General features: G+C 37.8%; 1 non-coding gene across 2 annotated transcripts in view; it reads left to right on the top strand.

Annotated features, from left to right (window-relative positions):
* The window catches only part of 9130208D14Rik, a 32,755-nt gene continuing 24,068 nt past the window's right edge, over nt 1-8,687 (top strand). For both annotated transcript variants that reach the window (XR_378399.2, XR_105147.4), the window contains exon 1: nt 1-303. This is a non-coding gene — a transcript (RIKEN cDNA 9130208D14 gene). The remainder of the gene's footprint in view (nt 304-8,687) is intronic.

Raw genomic sequence — 8,687 nt, 5'->3', positions numbered from 1 at the left:
ATAAAAATTAAACCAGTTTTGTTTTTCTGCATTGAGGATAAATTCAGCCCCCTCTTACACAAAGAGCCAAACCCTGAGCTGAAGTTATGAGTAAGCAGACTGCCAGTCTTGGGGAAAGAGCCTCCTCTCCATGCAGGTCTCTTGGGAGCAACATGCTATAGGAATTTGATCTCCTGAAGACAAGCACTCTGGAAGCAGAGACAAGTGCATTTCTGTGAGTTTGAAGCCAGCCTTGTCTACATAATGAGACCCAGTTTCACTTCCATGTCCTAGAGGAAGAAGCATACCCAATGTTTGGTCAAGGTAAGAAACAGTTTGTTTTAAATAATCTTGAAGGAAAAATAATTCAGATAATTTATGTAGCAAAGAACAGGGACTGGAAGACCCTATAATTGGCCTGTCTCTAGTTATAAAGGGAGGTATGAGTCACATCTAAGGCTTATGAAGTAGGCACTTTATCAAAACAAAGGATGAATGGAATTATTAAATATACTTAAAAACTTTTCCAAGAACAAAAGTTTCAAATGGTTTATAACATTGTTACTACAAACCAGGTGAGTGTCAGGGACTGTTGTTGCTCTCACAGAATAGAGCTGATCATTTGACCAATATGGTCCATGAAAGATATCACAAAGATATCACTGAGATAGGGTAGGATATCACTGTCAAGCCCTAAGCAAAGACAGCATGAAAGTGACTAGGCAGTAATGTACAAGGTCAACAAATATCATGAAGAAGAAGGAAGATGGCAGAGGATGGGCATTTAAGAAAAGAGTGTATTATAGTAGCCCCTAACCTAAGGTCTGGATATGAATAAAAACATTTACCTGAAATAGGGGAAAGTGAAATAATATATGGAGAAGTTGAAAATTAGTTCATTTACAGTTTCAGCAGAAACTGGGATGTTAAGTGGAATGGCACAGGATAGCATGTGAAGACAGACAGCAGGGTCCTGACCAGTTCCCCTCACCCTAGGGACTTTCTACTTAGGTGAAACTGGATCCTTAACTACACTGCACAAAAGACTTCAGTATGAACCAGAGTAAAGCAAAGTGGTGAGCTGGTTAGGTATTTACCTTACACAGAGACATAAGAAAAGGACAGTACACCAGACCCAAGACAAAAATGCCAATTCCCAAGAGAATGCCACTCTTAAGTATCTTTACAGTGGCTATATATGCCATTGTGTGGCTATGTTACATTCCTCAAAAGGTATGATTTATATCAATGTTTAAGATTAAGATAAGGTTACCTTTTAAGAAAGGCTTGAAAGTTAAACATATATAAGTGGTTTACTTAGTTTTATCTTAAAGTATTTTCTTTCAGTTTTATGGATGAAACTGTGTTCTTATGAGGTACAGCATTCAGATTTGGAAAAGTGATAATTTGACAAAGCTCAAAATTACAAACAGCCTTGCCCTAAATAAACATAGTTCACTTGTTAATGTTTTAGCTTGTTTGAGATGTCTTCAGGAAAACAGATTATCTGTACACTTGATTTTGGCTCTCTCAGCTCTATTGAAGTTTCTTGATTCTCAGTCATCAGGAAAGTCAACCTAGATCCCAAAGTAAGAGATTTCTTTCTTTTCTCATGGACCATTAATTTTCTCTGTATTTTTAATCTAACCTCCATTTCCCCTTCTGAGACTTTGGTCCTTTAATTTTAGGAATCAGTGATGGTCAAAGAACCATTTGCTAAAGCTTATTCAGGCTGAATGTTGCTCCTACCTATAAGGGATCAATAAATGTGTATGTCTGGTCTATGAAAGATATGAAAGAATTTGCACTTAAAGAGATCTGAAAATCTTCATTTGATAGGAATATGAAAGAAATAACTTAGAATGTCAAGACAACAAAGAATATACTACATTGTTAACTTTAATTCTATTTTCTAAAGGCATAATAATGTCAGTAGGTATTTTTTCGTTTTAGACTAAATTGTGATATCCCTTAATAATTATTTTATTGTTTTATTTGGGATAAAAGACTCTTACATTTCCCTTGAGTTCAACAGCTATTTTCAGTCTACATCTGAGCGGTCCATTCCTTTTTGGGGTGTGAGATAAATTAGTATTTATATTCCTAAAATTATGTTTGTGCCTGAAATAAACATCAAAAGCAGATACAAGCAGAGCCCATTCATTGGTAAGTAACCATACATAACAACTGTAATGGGGAACCTATAAGAGGTGGACACCCAGACACAATGAATAGCCACTGAAAATCTGCATTCCAGCCAGCTAGGAGGTGGGTGTTAGACAAGCACACAGTTTAACAGAAGCTAAGATAAAGTAGCTGGGGCATCCTGGCCTCAAGTCCTAAAATAGAGTTGGGAAATCTTCCACAGGTTCTCCATCAAGAAGATCAAATTCTAGTTAAATGTGAAATAGCCTTGTCAAGAATACAAGATGGAGGAAACTCTGCACTATCTTGCCATGTCACAGAATCATTTTCTATAATCACTTGCCTTTAGTTGCTTTTGGAAGAGTTCACACAAGTTACTTAATTTGTGTTGTTAGATTTGAGACAAATTCTCAATACAAAACCCAGTTTACAAACTCATTATCCTCCAGCTTTAGCTATCCTGGTCAAGGTATGTCCTGCTCATCATTGGCCCATAGTTGTTTAGGCTCTAGTGTCCCTGGTGAAGTAGTCTGGGAATAATTACAATCCCTTGGAGACTTGCTTCAGCAGTCCAGACAGCCAGACCAAGGAAGCATTTCTTCAGAATATCCTCACACATTGTGGGCATTCTAATTGCAAAACTTATGATATTTTACAATATACTATAGTCAAATTGATATAGGAGAAAGTGTTTGAGGGTTTCTTAGAGAACAACAGATTATTACTTCAAATGAGTAACAGTTCTGAGGAATAGAGTCGCCGATAATTGTGATCAAAATTTCTTAGAATCTACAACCTGGAAGACTGATTAACTGAGTAGTTATTTCAGGGATTGTGGAGAGCTGAGATGTTTCAGGTTCAGAGCCTAATTACAATTTACCTTGGGCTCTATCTTTAACCCCCCCCCCCAATTGGGCTTTCCCACCTTTGTATCAGACCTGACATCCTGTGACTAACTGATAAAGGCCTATTGGAATATGTTAACATAAACCTAGTTAGTATAGATCAAAACTTAGGTACCAGGTAGCATGTGAGGCCTATACATGAGATTTCACCATTCTGTTTTAACTACATATTTAATGTTTCCACCAATGCATTTGAAAACACCTTCTAAGCATGGCTTTCTTTGTTCTGTTATTACAAAAACTTTCATGAATTAGGGTAACCTGAATCTATGTTCCCAGGCCATAATCACTGGCATTAATGGATGCTGAGGAACCTTGATCAGGTTCAATTTTTTGCCAGTTAAAGAATTAAAAGGTAGGAAAATTCTTGAGCACAACAAGTAGCAAAAGAGAAATCCCAAATACCTCATGCAACTGTCAGCAGTTGGAGAAAGTTGTTGGGAAATGCATGCACACAGTAGACAGAAAGAAAAAAAAAAAAAAGACCCTCTGCAAAGCTAGGCAGGGGACTAGGAAAGGTGAAAACTCCAGGCTAAAGTTTCTTTAAAGCCTCTGAAGTCTTCCTCCCCTACTTTAGGGTTCATCTGTTTGAAGAAAGCCAGTGTGGTTGACTGGCTCAGAACTGTTGTGTGGCATGTCCTGAGTAGGCCTTGAACTTATTGAGCCACTCCATCAGCAGGAGCCCTACAGATGGGAGACAAAAGCCTACAAGGACTTTGTTTTAAACTGCCAGGCTTTCCTCTCAAGTCAGGAAGATAAAGAAGAAGCCAACCATCTTCAAAATGCACCACTTTTATCACCTCTCCCTATGTAGCTGCCTACCAGGGAGCCAGTCTCATCCCTGGTCTCAATATTTGGCTCCAGAATGAACGTCTTAATCCATTTGAATTGAGTGTTATGTTTTTGTATTGCTACATCAATAGCCACCAAAGCCACTCTGGACCAAGTGGCTTCTATCTCATCTGATTTGTAATCTTAAAGAATAAATTTCACAGAAAAGACCAGGATGAGATTTTAGAAGAGTTCTAAACTCTTTTTTAGGTTCCCAACTAAGAGCTTAACAAAAAGAAAACAAGAGCTCCTGTTTAGCAAGAGGGTACTGCCACTGGACTGCTAGATTAGAAAATTTCTACAGAACCCAAGCAGAAACTGAGTAACAGCACAGAGTTAAGCTGGTCGGTGCAGTTATCCCACCCATATGGTGACCCTCATCTAAAATTTTGGTCCCACTTTTATGTACAGTCACTATGCTGCCAATGTTACTATATAAAAGGAAAAGAAATATAATAAAAATTCAATGAGAAGGAAAGACAAACAAGAGAGCAAGTGAATTGCCCACAGTGCCAACCTTTATTTGGAGTTTCCTCCAAATAAAACTTGAGAGAGATTGATGTAAGAATCAGAGCATGTTGCCCACTTATAAGCTGGGAAAGTTAAAGGACAGAAGTGTGGCAGGAAAGACATTTTAAAGTTTCCCTTTTTGGCACACCATTTGACCACTGCTAGGGGTCACCAACCAGTTAAAGAATGTTAGGTGCTCTATAAACCTCTATCCTAGATGGCAAGAATCAGGAGAAACTTTAGTTTATCTTTGTTCTGGAAAACAAGTGAGTTAACACAGTTCAACCAAAATGGAAGTGGTTTTATAAAACAGCATGATCTGGCTAACAGACAATAAACAAGAGTGTGAGCCAATAGTATCCTGAAATATTCCCAGCATTTCTGTCCTCTAGCAATGAAACCAAAACCATTTCAGAACAATAACAAAAAGCACCACTGCTCACCTCTGTCCTGGCCCTAAACTTCCTTACTTGTTTCTTTCCCCTTCTCACCAAAACAGAATTACATTTTTTTTTAAGTTTTGGCACCATCTGTTTTAAATCCCCCCTATTTTAAATGATGAAAAGGACTCAAAAGGAGAGTTCTCCGAGAGTACACTTGATTCTATCATGTACTGTCCTTTTATACTTTTGTATACCTAAAACATAAAGGGTTCAGATAAAGACTGCAGTACACATTATTCTGAGTTCTCCCTCTAAAAATCTGAGATGCTGCTTTATCCAAATTCCCTTTTCTGTAATAGGCACTGTGAACATTCCTGTGCTATGCTGCTATTTTTCCAGTGTGATGTAGCCCCAGTGTTCAGGTGACAGTTTCATCCATGGCCATCTGGGAGATCTCTGAACATATTGCATCACCTTATATTCATCTCCTTACAGAGTTTTAGAGACAAAGCTAGATATCACACCATACTGCACCTCTTTATCAAGCTTTAAAGAAAAAGCTAGCTATATAATTTAAATACAGACTCAGTAAGATAAACAGAGTAGCCCTAGAGGTTCAACTACCTACTTCCTCTACCTTACCTGAAGCATTTATATGATGCAACCAGCAAACAAAACATGGTGTTTTACAAGTCTAGGCTTAGAGAAATCAGATAAACTATTTGTCTCAAAGAAATAAATTTCTTTTTTGTGTCTTGTGGGGTGGGGAGATGTTGGGTTGATAGGTGAAAGGTGCTTGTGCTTGGAGAACCTCATTGTCTGATTCAGTCTTTGGAGGATATATAGGACAGAAAATAACTCTATTTTTCTCTTTGAAACTCACCTTTAGGTCTGGTCTCCTGTGGCCAGGATAAAATACTGAATTTTACAGGTTAAAACATCATAGCTTGCACAAAGGAAGAAGGCAAATGTCACCACTGTCTTTACCTGAGATTTAGAGCCCATGTAACAAAGGCTGATTGTTGCTGCTTAGACCACTGGGAGGAAGGGTTGGTAAAGCTTTGTACACACTGCATGTCAAAAGCTGAAAAGGAAATGCTATCCCCTAATAAGGTGTGGTTCCTTTCTTACAAGTTTACTTTTATTTCTCAGTAATGTTTAGTCTGTTCTGCTAGATTTGGATATTTTGTACTGAGTTGGGGATCACAGCCAGAATGAAGGAGAAACAAACATCAAATAAAGACTTTGAAAGACTGAAGTCAATAATGACATTTTTAACAATCAACTTTCCAATAAAAGAAAGGGAAATTCCAGGCTTGTAATATTTATATATTTCCATTACAAAAAGGCATCCTTCTTCTGTGGCCAATTTCAAGTTCCTAACTCCATTGGAAAGTTGAAAGATATGTGCATTATCACCTAATTCTACATCATATCTATTATACATACATAACAAACCAAAGTGAGCTCCACAACATAGCCATTAAGTCCTTGAGAGTACCGGGCTTTGAATTTTATTGTCTTTGTTTTACATATATCTTAGTTACACAGTTATAGAACTTAATTTCATTGAAGTGAAATTTATACGACATAAAATTATTTTAAGTTGTACAATTCAATGACACCTAGTATATTCATAAAGTTGTGTAACAACAATCTCTAGCAAATCCCAAAATATTTTTCTTACCACAAAAGAAAACCCCACACTCACAAATGCAATCAGCTCCCACTCCTATCTCTCCAATTAGCAATGATCTGCCTTTAATCCCTAGAATTTACTAGTGTAGATTTTCAAAGTGTTTGTCATTATGGCTTTCTTCACTCAGAACAATGTTGATAAAGTTCATTCATATTGTACAACACATCAATGTTGTTTCCTTTTCTATGACTTTACTTTTATCATGATTATTCCACGATTTGTTTCTTTACCATCAGTTGATGGGCATTTGGGTTCTTACCATCCTTTTGGATACTGTGACTAGAACATTTATGTACAAGGACATATTTGGACACCCATTCTCAGTTCTTTAGAGCATATATCTAGCAGTAGAATATACCTGCCCAGTATAATAAATTCAATACTAAATTTGCTCAAGAACTAACAGGAGTTCCATGCCTTTATCATTCTGAGAAGGTATCTTCAATTCCTAGTTTGTTATTTTTATCATAAAACAAGGTTGGATTTTATTAAGTGATTTTCCTCCTTTAATTCAAGTTTTTGTGTAGTGTATTCCCTTCATACTATTTATATGGCCATATTGCATTTAATAGCCTTCATAAGTCAAATGATGCTTATATGCCTGAGAGAAACTATAGTTGGTTAGTGTATAATCTTTATATGTCTGGATTACAGTTTCTAGTATTGTTTTCACATCAACATTCATAAAGGATATTTATCTATAGTTTTCTTTTCTGTGGCATCCTTGTCTACTCGGAGACGAAGGTAATGCTGACCTCACAGAACAAGTTAAGAAATGTTTCCTCCTCTTCTATTTTTGTAACAATATGCTGAAGATTGGTACTAGCTTGTTACATGATTTGATGGAGTTTACCAGTGAAGATATTTGGCTTGTTAGGAAGTTTTCCATCGTTCAGGCTATCTATTTATTGTTGATAATATTGAGGGTTTTGTCTCCCTGCTTCAGTTTTTGTATAGTGCTCTTTTTTTTCTATGTGATCAAGGTTATCTAATGTATTGGGTTACATGTCTTCACAATATTTTCCCATATTTACATTTTGTTTTGTTTCCTTTTGTTGAATTAACACGTACAGTATGGTGTTATATCACAGAATTTGTGTTATGCTTTATATTGTAGCATAATGCAGCTACAGCAGAAACAAGTTGGCAGCCTGGCTACTGCCATGCAACAGGCCTAGTATAAAGAAAGTTTACTGGGAAAGGGAAGGGATTGAGGGCCTGAAAAGGAATAGAGACAGATAAAGAGGGGTGGGGGGCAGAGAAGGATAGAAAGAGAGAAAAGCAACAGAAGAAAAAAAGAGGCTGGTCAGGAACACATGAGAACAGAGAAAGAAAGAAGATATAGAGAGAGAGGAGAGAGAAGAGAAAGAGAGGGAGGAAGGGAGAGAGGAAGGGAGGGAGGGAGGGAAGAGAGAGGGGAGGGAGGGAGGGAGGGAGGGAAGGAGGGAGGGAGGGAGGGAGGGAAGGAGGGAGGGAGGGAGGGAGGGAGGGAGGAAAGAGAGAGAGGGGAGAGAGAGATAGAGAGACAGGGACAGAGACAGAGACAGAGACAGAGACAGAGAACGCAAAGCTGGGACTGCTGGTGGTGATGTAAGTTGTTGCTAGGTGCTGATGCTAAGTTCCTAGGCAGAGCCAAGTCAAATTGCCTGTAAACTAACACTTGGTACAAGCAAATAACTGAAATGTGATGCTGTGAATAGGCCTGCTAGCCAGCTAGATCTTAGGATCTTACTTGTCTCTGTTCTTCAATCTTGAGGCTACAGGCAAATGCAAACATGACTAGCTTTTGGGTTTTTTGTTTGGTTTTGGTTTTGTTTTCAATTCATTTTTAAGTGTTTCTTTTTCAAATTTTGAGATTACTTTGAAAAGTAGCTTGGTCTTCATGTAGGACTCCTAACAGTGGGAGTAAGGGCTGTCTCTGATTTTGCTGCCTGCCTTTAAGACCCTTTCATCCTACTAGGCTGCCTTGTCTAGCCTCAACAGGAGAGGCTATGCCTAGACTTACTACAACCTGATATACCAGGACTGATTGATATTCACGGGAGGCCTCCCCTTTTGTGAAAAGAAACAGAGGAGGAGTAGATGGGAATGGGGGAAGAAATAAGAGGAGAAGAGGGAGGAGAAACTATGGTTGTGTATAAAATTAATTAAAATTAAAAAGTATTTTGAGATTATAATATAATTACATCATTTCCCCATTCTTTTTCCTCCCTCCAAACCCTTCCATTCACCCAG

Source organism: Mus musculus, chromosome 7, assembly GCF_000001635.26.
Source record: "Mus musculus strain C57BL/6J chromosome 7, GRCm38.p6 C57BL/6J".
Taxonomy (NCBI): Eukaryota; Metazoa; Chordata; class Mammalia; order Rodentia; family Muridae; genus Mus; species Mus musculus.
This window is presented reverse-complemented; position numbering and strand designations above follow the sequence as displayed.